Source organism: Liolophura sinensis, chromosome 12 (genome assembly GCF_032854445.1).
Source record: "Liolophura sinensis isolate JHLJ2023 chromosome 12, CUHK_Ljap_v2, whole genome shotgun sequence".
NCBI lineage: Eukaryota > Metazoa > Mollusca > Polyplacophora > Chitonida > Chitonidae > Liolophura > Liolophura sinensis.
In genome coordinates this window covers 18,233,655-18,248,832 of record NC_088306.1, presented here as the reverse complement: position 1 = coordinate 18,248,832, position 15,178 = coordinate 18,233,655, and the positions used below count along the sequence as shown (strand labels likewise).

At 37.8% G+C, this 15,178-nt stretch overlaps 1 protein-coding gene across 3 annotated transcripts in view; it reads right to left on the bottom strand.

Annotated features, from left to right (window-relative positions):
* LOC135479181 (FERM, ARHGEF and pleckstrin domain-containing protein 2-like) overlaps window positions 1-15,178 on the bottom strand; it is a 156,341-nt gene that overhangs the window by 101,541 nt on the left and 39,622 nt on the right. For all 3 annotated transcript variants that reach the window (XM_064758956.1, XM_064758957.1, XM_064758958.1), the window contains exon 2: window positions 10,471-10,498. The gene's annotated coding sequence lies outside the window, so the exon portion shown is untranslated. The remainder of the gene's footprint in view (window positions 1-10,470; window positions 10,499-15,178) is intronic.

Genomic DNA, 15,178 nt, shown 5'->3' with positions numbered 1-15,178 from the left:
CCAGCATGCACAGAACCACCCCAGTGAAATTTGACATTTCCTTTATTGGACCAGACTTAAAACATTGACACTTGAACTTTGGCAGAGTGAAGCAATAAAACAGATCTCTGTCGTTAACAATCTATTTATTTTCCAGCGGGAAATGTTCATCAGGGGGACTGGGTGAGGGGGTAAAATCAAATCACATTCTCTTTGTCACTTGTACCGCACACACACAACTAGATTTCCACTGGAACGTGTACACCAATGAAATGTGCAACATAATAACTCTTACAGGTTAAGATGAACTGGTGATCTTCTATAAATATGCTCAGGTAAAGTGACATGACAGAGAGACATACAGACAGATAGGCAATCAGGGAGGGAGAGAAGTAGACAGACAAGAAAATAGAGGGGGAGGGAGACAGGCAGGCAAGCAAGCAAGCAGATTGACAGACAGACAGACAGACAGACAGGCACACAAACCAACAAACAGTTTTACTTGTCATTTACAGAAGGATAAACCATATTCTGATTATTCTGATATGAAGATTTTTTCAAACAAAAATGTGTACATCCAGTCAGCATCAGAAAAACACTGAATGTCCTAAGACCTCTGCATATATTTTCCAGAAGTACAAGTACAAGCATGAATTTTTATGTGTAACTCTGAAAATAATACCCCTTCTACATGTACGATTTCTCTCTTTGGCCAAAAAACAAGATGCTGTTTACTATATAAAGATGAAGATAAACCTAATGCACTGTGAGAGATAAATCTAGAGAGATTATTGTTCAGACATATTTGTTCATCATGTTTTACATCATTAGGTAGAAAGATTTATGCAAGATACTATTATGCAGACAAGTCAGATCAGTGCAGCAACAATGATTTTGCTCATTTATCAATATTCAGGCAGTTAAAAAGACTTTTTGTACTCTAATTCTTCAACCTTTTCAATTGCCTCTGCAAGCAATATTTTTCTGTGAGAACTATGGGGTGCAAAGAAATAATTTACGCAGCTTGCATCTTTAATAACGCAAAGAAATCATCTTTAGCATCAGTAGGTATAAATTCTACTGGAAAAAGTGCTGTAGTGGTTGAAAAGGTTGAAGAATTACAGCAATAAGCCACTTGAATACAGTTTAAGAACAGTGTGTGTACAGTATTCCGTTGATTATATAAGTAGTATACCCAAATTTTTCCAATATTTGGGATACCTGGTCTGCTGGTCTTTTTAGACAATATACATCTAATCCTAGCCGGAATATTTAGTTTCTTTTTTTCACATAGTTGGTCCATCTAATAAACAACGTATGCGTATCTTTACTTTTCCCCCAAAATCTGGGAGAGAAATGTATTTCTTTGCTTGCGGCACGATTAATATAAGTCTTAAAAATTAGAAAAATGAGGGCAGTGGTTGAATTGTCCATGTATCTACAAGTAATTTCTTTGTATCTCATACTGTCCCCATATAACTAGCATTCAGTACATGTAGGAAAAAGCCTAACATACCACTAAGGTAGATCTGGCCATTATGGCTAGCAACAGGCAGGTTGGTATTTCCACATGGCCTCAAAAATGGATTAAACAAATAGATGAGAAAGCCCAACCAAAACCACATAGTTATGGTCTAATTTGTGGCACATGTTAGCAATATGAACCCAGTACTGCTACTACGTGGTAAGTTTTCTGATAAATATAGACAGTATATAGGTGAAATTACCTTGTGTGCGGTCACATCTGGATGCCAGCAATCCACGAAGATGCAAACCTTTCTACGCTTACGGTATTTATATATTTATTTATCTGATTGGTATTTTACGCCGTACTCAAGAATGTTTCGCTTATACAACGGCAGCCAGTATTATGAAGGGAGAAAACCTGGCGCTTACAGTAAGAATGATGAATATTAAACCCTATTTCCAAAGCACCGCCAATCAAGATTATTTTGTTTATGTAGGTGAAATCACCTTGTGTGCTGTCATATCTGTGTGCCAGACATCCAGGTACATTGTAAGGTGTAAACCTTTCTATGCATTTTAGTGATCAATATATAAAGATATTTCCAGAGCACCACCAACACAGATTAACAAAGAAATTATCTGTCACAAATTGTGGAAGTTAATCGATATCAACTGTACGCAATATAAATGCACACTTGTTCCGCAGGATTACATCTCCAGTCCTTAAATTTGACATTTTGGGGAAGCTAAAACTGGAAGTCCATGGTTCATGTAAAATCAACACGTATCTGAATGGGTTCTTAAAGAGAAGAGTGATACTTTCAGGATGTTGAATCAGAATATGTAAAAGTAACTCCCATAAGGTAAAATTTCAATCTGAGTCAGTATCAGAATAGCATGACCAATGATGAAACTTAGTCCAACTATGCAACATTGAGGGACACAAATGTACAAAATCTAACTCTAAATTTTTACACCAGATGTGGTCAGCTTTAGAAAGGCTCTCTGGGCTGAACAGAAATGAAATAAATAGTCACTTTTTAAAGAAAACAGCAATTTTACTCTGAGCCAGCATAACAATGAAGTCCATGTATATTTAAACATTAAAACATTAACATGGGAAAAAATTAACAATGTACTTGCTCAAGCTGAATTCAATAGACCGAGATTGCTCTGACATTAGGGTTGGCAAAATTTTGTTCGGCCCAAACAATGTCCCCCGGCCAACATCAATCAGGCTATGAATTCAGGTGAAAGCCAATTTGTACATTACATCTGTCCTCCCATACAAATGATTACTTCACGTTCATGTATATGTATGTTCATGTATCTCCTAAGTTTGGCCTACTTTATGATATCTACATATCTACACATACTTCTTCCCACAGGGCTATGGGCCTGTATACATTACATACACTGTATACCCTAACGCTGGCCGCCATTGTACAAGTGAAATATTCTTTAGTACGGTGGTAAAACACCAATCAAATAAATAATTAAATATACAATGCATAGACCTGTATGTGTAACGACATTAAGGACAGTTCTTTAGACTGGAACAAGGGTGAATTATGCTAATATGCAAATATTCAGGATGCCTGTTGCACACAAAATCCTCGGACCAGGACTCAAAATATTATTACCTACAGTTTCACACCCTAATTCCCCAACCTTTTCACAGGTACACGAGCAACTGTCAGTGCAATATATGCACATTTTAAATTTGATTTTGGGGACAGAACAACACTGGTTGGATGGTACAGCTTCAGGGCTTCACAAAAACCATAATTTTATCAGTCCACATAGAATAATGCCTTCAGAATATGCTTGAATAAACACCATGCAAACATGAGAATAGTTAGAAGAATTACAGTACATTTTCGTAGATATAGATTGATGTACAAAGATCTTGTTTAACAAATTAGCTTCTGAAAATATCCATTTTCAGTTGGATTCAAAGATATAAAGAGTTTCAGAGTTTGACAGTGATCAGCACAAGTTACTCAACATTAAACATGTGTCTCAGGTTGCTCTTGCAAAGAGCGTGCACATGTAAAGATGCTCAGAAAGGCTACATAAATGTACTTTTGTCCACTGTTTAAACTTTAAATCAATGTTGAATATTTGAAGTAGATCACTCAAGAATAAATTTGTTACATTGAAGTGAGAATAAAAAAACAACAACAAAGTTTCGCATTAACAAACCTGTAATTAACACCTCTTCTCATGGAGCTTTCCATCAAATAAACAAAATACATGATGTGTGAAATGGTGCAGTTAAGTTTTAAGACAGCGCATCACTTCACATTCATGTGAGTCCATGACTCACAGAATGCGAGTCTGAAATTAAATTTGACATACCAAGTGCATGCATGACAACCATGTAATGGATGTACCAAACCAAAGCCCTAACAATAGGGGCATTTAAACGTCATTTAATATTGTTTTTGATGCTGAAAATGTATTGATGCTGAAACATTTTCTAAAATCAACAAAACTCTCAGAATCGAGAAAAATGAGCAGAGTAGTTATGAAGGAAATCTTAGATCATTTAGGGTGTGACTCAGTCAAGGGGTGTACAAAAAACTGGACACCAAATATTAACAAAGTGTTTCATTATTACAAACTACTTACTCATGTATCATGCCTAAAACCTGCATGTGCTATGAACATTTAACCTGAACAATTTTAAAGACAATGGAAAACAAATAAAACATGCTGTAACATTCAAAAGAATCAGGTACAAAAGAAATAGAGAGCGATGAGTCATTAAGTCATTGAAAAATCTTAAGACTTTATACTGCAGGCACTGACATAAATTATGAGACAGAGCTTGAATAAGGTTTGAAAAATAAACTGTTGACGCAAATCTAGGGCACAAAGCATGTAGTTACATGCAACTGAGATCAGTGCGACATGCTAGGAAAAAATAAGAAAAAAAATCCTGGCTCAAAATGTTGAGGCAGTGCATTGAACGGCCTTGTAACTTTGCAAGGAGTTATTTGAATCAATACATAAAGATTTACAGAAGCCCGCAGCTATAAATATGCACATGAAAGAATAAATCAGGCTGAAGAGACAGAATTGCTGGAAAAACTTAGATAAAAATACAGCATACTTACGCAGGGCTTTCAAACCCTACAAGTCACTTGTTGACACAGTTTGAGTTATGTAGGTCTCCTACACTGGAGAACTCTCTGCCAAAGGGAGGTAACATTGTTTGACCCTACCAAAGTGAGGAACACTAGTGGATTAAAGAGGATGCTGATAAATCTGTTGTCCAGATGATGTTACATCACCTCTGGTGTAAAAAGCCTCCATTTGAAGTGCCAAGACATCTTTTACACCAGCTATCGTTCCCAGGGTAAAAGGTAAAAAAAACAAGTTAAAAAAAAAACAAAAAACCCACAACACACTGCTCTTGCTAATAAGGCAACATAAACATGTGAAAATAATCACAACTCACATCCATAAAACAAATATCTCTACACATTCACAGCATAATATCCATTACCTTTTGAGCATTATTTTTCTAAAGATTATGTATTTCCAAATACACTTGTTCCATAAAGATACACTAGTAAAACATGTTTATTGTTTTCCAGGATTACATAACTTAGCTCTATGAAATTAATTATTTTATTTATTTCTTTCACTTTTACCAGGGTGGCCCACACTATGGTGGAAGCCTAGGGAAAACCCACAACCACCTGCATATAGCTGGGAGACCTTTCCTTATATAACTGGAGAGGAAGCCAGAATGCACTCGACTTCAACTCACAGCAACTACACCATATAATTAAGACACACACGTAGATTTGGCTATATGGGTGAATAAGCCAAATGAGAGTCCTAACCAAACATAAATTTTCAGTGTCCAACAAACTGTCTTTATGCCTCTTCAAATTATCACTCCGGCCCGGATAGCACAGTTGGTAGAGCGTCCGCTTCGGGGCCGGTAGATCCAGGATCAATCCTTGATCGAGTCACACCTAAGACTTCAACACAAGAACACAAGTCCGACCTGATACTGGATTCTATCCGGAGAGAGTGTGAACAACATCATGTTACTTGGCAACACATCAAAGGCTCTGAAGCCAAACAGGTATCAGCTGGCAATTCAATGAGCCCACCTGTCGTTAAGGATGGACATGTCGGAGTTGCTGTGATTGATCATTAGTAACAGGTATTGGGCTTCACAGCGCAGTCCTGTTGGTTAACGTTCCACATTTGCACTCATCATTAGTACATTGTCAATTAGTACTACTGTGGGTCAGGAGTTCATGGATAGACAGGTATCAACAGCATCAAGTTAGTGTCCACGTACAAGGATGTCCCTTACAGGTGGTAAGAATGTGGTATTAATGCTTAAAATTCATCCACAGCTCCACTCCACAAAGTCAAAATCACATTTTATACAAACATGGGATAATAGTTTATTATGTTTATTTCATGTTATACAAAATACTCAAGACATTTTCGCTCAGATGACGGTAATAAGCCGAATAAGCGTTTTTCGACTCTCGTGATTTCAGTCAGATGAGGATGTCTGTCGCAAACTAACGCAGCTAACATGCCTGATATTGCTAGGTTGAATATACATCTTACATAATCGGATCTGTCAACTCAAGGGCATCATTAACTATTGCCGTAAAACCAAATCTTTAAACTGATTTAGTTTGCAAGAGCATTATCACGCCTAACCCTGGACCAATTCACAAGATTCCTAAAACGCTGATTTGACACCTGATGTTTCCAGGACAAAATGGCTGACCCTGACAGAGAACACCCTGCCTTACCAGGTAACTTCCATCTCATGCACAGCCCATTAGAGTACTTGCCAGCCCAGGCTTTTATAAAGTGCAGGTGTATTGCAATACAACTATTATTTTACCATCAAACTATCTGTAACATCTTACCATGCACCAGTTGTTGCTCTGGATCTTCACAAAATTTACTTTGTGTGCATAAATGAAGACTTCGCACTGCTTCTGTATGTAAAAGGGTCAACTGATCCCAAAGTCTTTCAAACCAACCCACATGTACATGCGCACCAGACCTTTTGACACTGGAAACTTCATTTCTGTTTTATCTACAGACTGCCAATAAACTCCAAATTAGAATAAACACTAAGACAGGATGAAGTCTAATCTTTTATTCTGACAGCATATGCAATGAGACAGTACCCCTGGGGTCAAGGATTAAGCGATTCACCACACCGAATCCCCTCACCCCTTATTAGCTCCCCACCCAAATAGATTTTGGGTAACTTGGAAAATTACAAGTCCTAAATTACACTGACAGTGTATGTATTGAAAAAGCTGTCTAAGTTCTAACATCGATTTAACCTTCCATTAATAAGGCCAACACCATTCCAGAGTAGTCAGTTTAGAGGGCAGTAGACCTACAGAAGGTACAAGTCACTTGTGTAAGTAATAGTGTAAGCAAGGATATCCTGTTTATGGAGTAAGGTGAAGGAATGAGAGTGCCTCATAACTCTTGGTTGCCATTACATCAACAGGCTCAATAAACGAATTCCAGCCTGCTGAGCGACCCAATGAAATCACCTGCGTGCTCAAGGCAGACCAAATTTACTCCAGGCCATGGAAATTTTGGCCAATAATTTGGATGTACGTGTCAATTTTGGCCATTCCACAGTCCTTAGGCTAAGGTCCAGATGAGTACGCAGCTAGGGTGTAAACTGGAGCATCCTGCCCTTACAGCCACACCCACCCCCCTGGGGTCAGAGTAACACTGAGTAATGCTCTTCACTTCTCATCTGGACACAACATGCTGACTAATCTAATATACACTAACCAATGCTAGCCTGGACATACACATGTACCAGTACAGGTTAGACTGAAAAATGTACTAAGTAATGCTTGTGTCCCATATATACACGTAGTAAGCGAAAAGTTGCCAATAAACAATACACATGTAGCGTCCTCTGTGGCCATACCTGATGGAAGATACTATGAATATACTGTTACAAAATAGCATTGTGCCCTGCTTTGCACGAATACCTTAACATTACAGCTAAAAGCTGCATTCAAATGGTAAAATTTCCATTAGCGACATCCTACTTCTATAAAATAATAATGTGTGAACCTCCAGTGGATTTTAATGGTACATGTACTTGGTTGAAAAAAAGCTTGACATGTTTTCATAAGTCGGGGTGGGGGTGGAGGATTGAGGCGGGGAGTAAATCACTGTGGGAACATGGCTATATCAATATTAAAATTGACCACTATGTGTGGGTACCACTATATTCTTGTATGTATTCGTATAAGCAACTGTGCCAGTGAGCAGCACCCAGCAGCTACATGCGCATTCTAAACAGCCAAAACAACTAGAACAAATTTTCATCTTTGAAATTGACCACTACATCTACCTGAACTCACCTAATATTTTCATCACAGTTTTCACCGACTAGTCCCACTGTGCTTAGTTGGTGAAAATCCTTGTGACTGACAGTAATTCACATGTATCTTCTCATCATTTTTCACCAACTAACCACCCTTCTGTGGGTGATATATATAGTGTAGGATTACCTCGATTCCTCAATCCATTCACACATGGAACATTAAATTTAAGTGCAATTTATGCATGTTTTAATTTCACTCTGGAGGCAAAACTCCATTGCTCGGATTGACCAATGTCAGGGCTTCAAAAAAAGTGTAATTTTATTGGTCTGCAGAGTCTGCTTCAATAAACACTTTGCAAACATGTGAAAAAGGTAAAAGAAATACAGTATGAACATCAAACATTTTCTTGTAGTCTGGAGCACATGCCCTTAGAAGCGTTTGACTCAAATAAGCAAAATGTTAACATCGCAAATGACAATGGAATAGATTTTATAGCATTAAATGTGGCACCGTATGTTGGTTATACTTTACAATGTCTCTCTTATATCAGGAGTTACTTGTAGAGACAAATAAATGTTACAAAATACTATTTTTGGTGCTTAAACTTACAATTTTCCAGCAAGATATCATGCCATGTTCCTAACAACCCTCAATACACCTTTCTAAGGGAGGGAGGATGAAAATGTAACTGTTAAGGACCTCCAGGGAAGAGGGTATCTATGGAGTGCCTGGAATCCCCACCAGCCAAAAGCCACTTGAGCTGGGTAATGTAGACTAGCCCCAACCAATTAAGATAAGCCTTGCTAGCCCCTCTCATGGATAGTGTCTCTCTTGATAAGCCCACAGCCTCTAATTTTAACCTGGCCATATATCATAGGCTGGTTATTTATTTACACAGATCGGTGGTTTTATTTATGACAGATGCTGCAGCTAAATTAAAGCAGTATTTCAGAGTACATGCACATGTATCTCTTCTATTTTTATAGAGGTCACCAATGAAATTCCAGCAAATGCACGTAAATGGCAAATACATGTTCTACATGTACCTTACAGATTCAATATCTAACAGGTGCAAACTGACGAAGCTTTCCACTAGGATTCCATGGTTAAGATACATGCGTGTAAAACTTACATGTACATGTACACTGTTTTACTTTTAACTTTTTGAAAGATGACTGTCAACATTTGAAACATTCGTCATGTTTACAGTACTTGAATACACTTCACATTTCAGGACAACGTTTAGTTCACACATACTGAAATCTGCATGACTATACATGTCGATGTAATGTACATGAATTACTGTAAATGCCTTTTATTCGCGGGTATAAACTTTCGGGGGTTTGGTAAAAAGACATATTCGTGGGAATCAACTTTCGCGGATCTTAACAGAATTTTTGGACAACTGATGAATGAAAATCAAACTTCAATACAGAAACGTCAAGTCCTACAACAACTCATGCATTAAAGTATCAATGTTATCATTTAAACTTGTGCGTACCTGTAAGATGTGACAAAAATTCTATACAATACAGTAACTTGATCAGACAAAGGAAGTTAATCCTCCCAAGCTTTTAACATTTTGAAGACTGTTAATCTTTATAAGACGAAGCCGTTACAAGCTGTGTGAGCAAATATTCGTGTCACTCACTCCAGGAGACGACCAAGGATTAAATGTGATATAAATAAATCCCACTGTTTAATTCTCATGCATCAGAAGTGTGAGTGAAACTTTGAGAGAACTGTGACAGATCTGAGTAAATTTCGCAGAAATCATCGCTATGAAAAGGAAGTTTTAAGTGCGGAAAGCCCCGAGCGATGAATTGGGCGCGTTGGCAAGGTGATCTGACGGGAAGGCAGGTACAGTCGATAAAAAAACAGCCTCTCTCATCGTATGTATATCGTATCACATACACAGGCCCAGCGCAAATTATCAATTTGTAGGTCTCTAACCGCAGCAATAAATCAACAACAACAACAACAACAACAACGTTGCAATGTGGCGATACTCAGACGGAGTTAAGCTAAGAAAGCAAGATTAACTGACTATCAATTCTGTTGGATTTGTGAAAGCCGGAATACATTGTAATTAGGCATTTCTAATTAACGTGGTTGAAATAGTATTAGAACTGTCGTGCTTGTTAGCGAATTTATAACTGTAACGCATGCTACATTAATAAATTACTTGCATGGGTTTTACATTCGATGGCACTTATTTCCACGGAAATGTGTCTGACGCGAAATCTGCGAATGTTAGTACCACGCAAATATAAAGGCATTTACAGTACCATAATTCCTCAACCATTTCGCATAGGAAAAGAGCAACTTTCAGTGAGATTCATGCATTTTTTTTTAGTTTGCTTTCAGAGACAAAGCTACACTGCTTGAGTCCACTAATTTCAACTTCACAAAAAGTGTAATTTTATCAGCTTACCAATAATAATTTTGTCACGATATGCTTGAATAAACACCATGCAAACGCGTAAAAAGAAACCCATCACCATTTACATAATACATGTACTTATGCACCTTCTCAAGTATAGGAAGCCTGTATAAGCTGGACATAACAGTGACCACATTGGTGAGAAGCTCCTGGGTCAATGCGCCGTGCTAGCACAAAGGTTTCTAAAAATGAAGTATTCATGCAAACGAAGCTTACCTGTGTGGGACAGAGGCCTTCAGTTGACCTACAACAATACAAAAAAACTGGTCAGTTATGCTGGCAACCCACTAGAATACATTGTAACTCAGAAAAGTGTTTTACCTAAAACATATACACTGTACAGAGTCAAATGCCATACATGTACCAATGTGCTTGTCGGCATTTCTTGATACACACACAGGTACACATGTAGAGCTAGCCTGACAAACTGAATTAAAAATAGACTGGACCATCTAAAATTACAAGTGTATGATCCAAAATAGACTCAAAAGCATTCTTCCTGTGGCATATGAGATCTGCAGCCTATCATCATTACGGAAATGAAGGTGATAACTTCAACGAAGGCTGTTGTAATCACCAAATTCAATTACATGTCAACTTGTCAAATTAGCAAACTGCACGATTCCTGAAGTTGTTATCATATATATATATATATATATATATATAAGTATTACGTATTTATCTGATTCCTGTCGATTAGAATATTCCTCTTAAAATATGTTGTCAATCAGGGTGGAGGAAATATGAACGCCCATAGCCTATAGCTGTCCTATGCCAAACCCTGAAAATTTCTCATTGGTGACTACCTGCAGCAAGGGCCTGAGTGCACATGTACCTGCACGAATCAGGCTTTTAATAATTGTCCTAAATACAAGGATGACAAAGAGATTCTTGGTTTGCTACATGTAAGAACTACATTCAGGTTCATGTGCACAGAAGGATATTTGTATGTACAATATAGGCACATGTGCATATTTGTATTTACAATATAGGCACATATACATGTAGATATTTGTATGTACAATATAGGCACACATACATGTAGATATTTGTATGTGCAATAAAGGCACGTGCATATTTGTACATGTATGTACGATATAGGCACACATACATATTTGTATGTACAATATAGGCACATGTGCATATTTGTATGTACAATATAGGCATACATACATATTTGTATGTACAATAGAGGCACATGTGCATATTTGTATGTACGATATAGGCACATATACATATTTGTATGTACAACAGAGGCACATGTGCTTATTTGTATGTACGATATAGGCACACATACCTATTTGTATGTACAATAGAGACACATGTGCATATTTGTATGTACGGCATAGGCACATACATGTATTCATATTTGTATATACAATATAGGCACATGTGCACGTGTACTAATGATAACCATGTTAATTCTATTCACTAACACCATAAAACATGTACGTGAAAAAATACGGACTTTTTGTAGACTTCCAGGTGTTTCCCGTTAGCCAAGCTGAGTGTGGCTCTCTCTCTATCATCTTGTTCATTGCCATTTTCCTGGTAAGCGAGATCAGATGTAGGCGAAATATACATTCCCATCTGTTGTGTTACAGGTGAAACAAACACTCCCGCTGTGTGCCTATCACATTGTTCTGATCATGTTCCGCTAACACAACCAGGTGTGTTGAAAACAAACCAGGTGGGCGTTACCTCGTTGCAAGTCACAAGTACATGTACAGTACATGAAACGTATATTGCTGAATGTGGTTTGGAGTTATTTGTTTGTATACATCTATCTCTTTCCGAAACCTTAAAAACCAATTCTTCTAACTTTTCTTGTAAGTCATGTCGCCTTATGGCGCTGTAACTGAAACCATGCCATGTAATTACATGTACTCATTTGATTGGTGTTTTTTATGCCGTACTCAAGAATATTTCACTTACACCACAACAGCCAGCATTAGGGTGGGAGGAAAACGAGCAGAGCCCAGGGGGAACCCACTACAATCCGCAGGTTGCTAACATATCTTCCAACGTAAGCTAGACGAGGAAACCAGCATCAGCTGGACTTATAGCTGCAGTACTGGCGGCAGGCTTCACAGTCATTAGCCCACACTGGCGCGCTAACCCCCTCGACTACAGAGGCCTCATGATGGCATTTATCAAGAAAGTTACAAGAAATATTACATAAAAAAGTTTTGTGCAACTTGCATCCTGTAATATACATGTACTTATATGCTGTATCTTTAAAAAAAAAAATAAATAAATAAAAAGGTCAACTGGTTTGCGAATTTTAACAGGTCAACCTAACCCAGAGTTTTTTCAGCTTTCACAATGATGTTGTTTACTGTAAAACAGGCCCGTCCCAATGCTGACTGAATTAGAGAACTGCCTCAATGAAATGCCATTGCAAAAGACGCCAGATTCGGCTTTCCAAAGGCAACAGCCCACCCTTTAACCTACAGCACAGCGCACCAATGAAATAAATAAATAAATGATGACTAAATTGGGGAAAAAAAAGTAACACTCAAAAGCTTATCAATCGCAGAAGCCACCGTTAAGTATAATCAATGAGTCACATGGCAACCTTGCAGCATTCAAATCACAGATACTTTACCTCAAATTTCATCCACAGCTCAGTTATTCACTTTGTCTAAAATTTCAATTTACGTGTATTGTAATTCTTCAACTTTTTCGCACGTGTGCAAGGTGTTTATTCCAACATATTCTGAAGACATTATTCTGCACTGAATGCTGAACTTACACTTTCTGTGGAGCCCTAAAACTGGCAATATCCAATCAATGTAGTTTTCAACTACAAAATCAACTTAAAAATGTGTATAAAATGCACTGAAAGATGCTCTTTCATATGTGAAAAGGTTGAGGAATTAGGGTATTTCAAAAAGGTGTTCAAAGGTTCATATCGAAAATACCTTTGCATTTTAGTTAATATTCTACACCAAAAAAAGAAGTTATGACCAATAAAAATCCACTTTCTTTGAAGAATTCTTAGATCAAATACAGTACTTCATTTCACATTCTTTAAGAGACTCAGGAAAGTCCACTGTGTATTACTTCAAGTGAGCTACAGACTATAGAAATATACACGTCATCAATGCATAAGGCTAGCAGGTGTAGAACATCAACAGCATACTGTAGATGCAGTTTGAGTGACATCTGAAATAATCATCTCCAGACAGATGAGACCAGGAGTGCATGAGAAGCAAACAACCACCCACACAGACACAGACAGGTCAAACAGACCCCTCCCTACATGTATACCCCCCACTGTATACACATTGGTACACAGCTCCATGTAGGCCCCACACACTGGTACATGTACTTCCTCAATCAACAAGCATATATTGATTGTCCCAAAGCACGATGTCAAACAGCAGACATGCTTTTTTAGGCACTTTTCCAAGAAATGTTTTTACCCTAAAAAAGACACAGCATTCAAAAATAGACACGTACATACACTGGCTGTCTGGGTAAATAAAGAAATCACACAGGTGCTCTCCATCTTATTTACTAGATGTAACAGGTTATTCATGCATATCTCATAAATAATCATATCTACCCTCACACATACACATTTCTTTATTTACTTGTTTATTTTATAGGTACATGTATTTTACAGTGTACTAAAAAATATTTCACTCATGCGACAACAGACAGCATTACGATAGGAGGAAACAGGGCAGAGACTAGGACAAATCCATAACCATCCGCAGGCTGCTGGCAGCCCTTCCCAGCTATTACCGCAGAGGAAGCCAGCATGAGCTGGACTTGAACTCACGACCACATTGGTGAGAGGTATTGGGGTCGTTGACTCTCACTGGCATGCTAACCACCTCAGCCACGGAGAACTCCAGAATACAGATTCACATTTAATGCAATTATATACAACAAACATGTACAAGGAATAATAACTTGTTTCAGTCATACTGGAGTTACACTGGCATGCACAGTAGCAGCATCCTTCCAATATGGCTGCATACTACCAACATGGCTGCTCAGAGTACACCGTTATGTATGACATTGTCCAGTGTTACATTACATAATCTCATAAAGTACATGCATACACCGAATGAGCAGTGAATCACAGCACAATATTACTGTAGATTATACATATCCTAAATGGCCATACCTTTCATCCATGACTAACTTGAACAGTTTTCCTGATTCTGTGAGTTTTATTGATATTAGACAGGTGTCTTGAGATTTGCTTGTAACATGGGATGATATTTTACTGAAAAATTTTAAGTTTCAGCACCAAAAACAATATTCTGTGACTTTTATTTGCCTCTAAAAATGCACTTTTGTGGATGAAATGTTACGTCATTTAGGGTACAGAAGTATCCTTACAAGAGTATGTATCCATTCCGTCTCTGCTTTCTTAAATTACTTCCAGCTTAAATAATTACAGAAGTCTGCCATTGAAACAAAACTCCTTAAATTTTATCAAAAGTTAAAAAAACCTACTTTTTTTCCATGTAAAAATAAAAAAAAATCAGCAAAATGATATAGGATCATAAAGTTTTTAAAATTTTCATTGCAGATGGTTTTAGGCGAAAATCATCTTCAATGCCTATCTTACTTCGGCTATATTATTCGCTTTGTTTTCACCTCCAGTGCTCGTCAGGAGACCAAAGAGTGTGCTGATGACTGGATCAGAGCAGCTACATATAAATTTATGACATCACTGCGAAACCATGAATTGTGTAGTTACTAGCATCTCGTGTGAGTGAGCAGGCACTAGCCCCAAACTGTCCTCAAAGTTAGGTTTATCTCAAGTAGTTCCTGGTGCCCTTCCCTGACATAAGTATCCCACTGATCCCACACCACAGGCATGCACACACACATACACAGCGACCTTCACAAGTACTGGGCTGCCACAGACACCCTGCTGTGTGGTATCACCTCTTTTCCC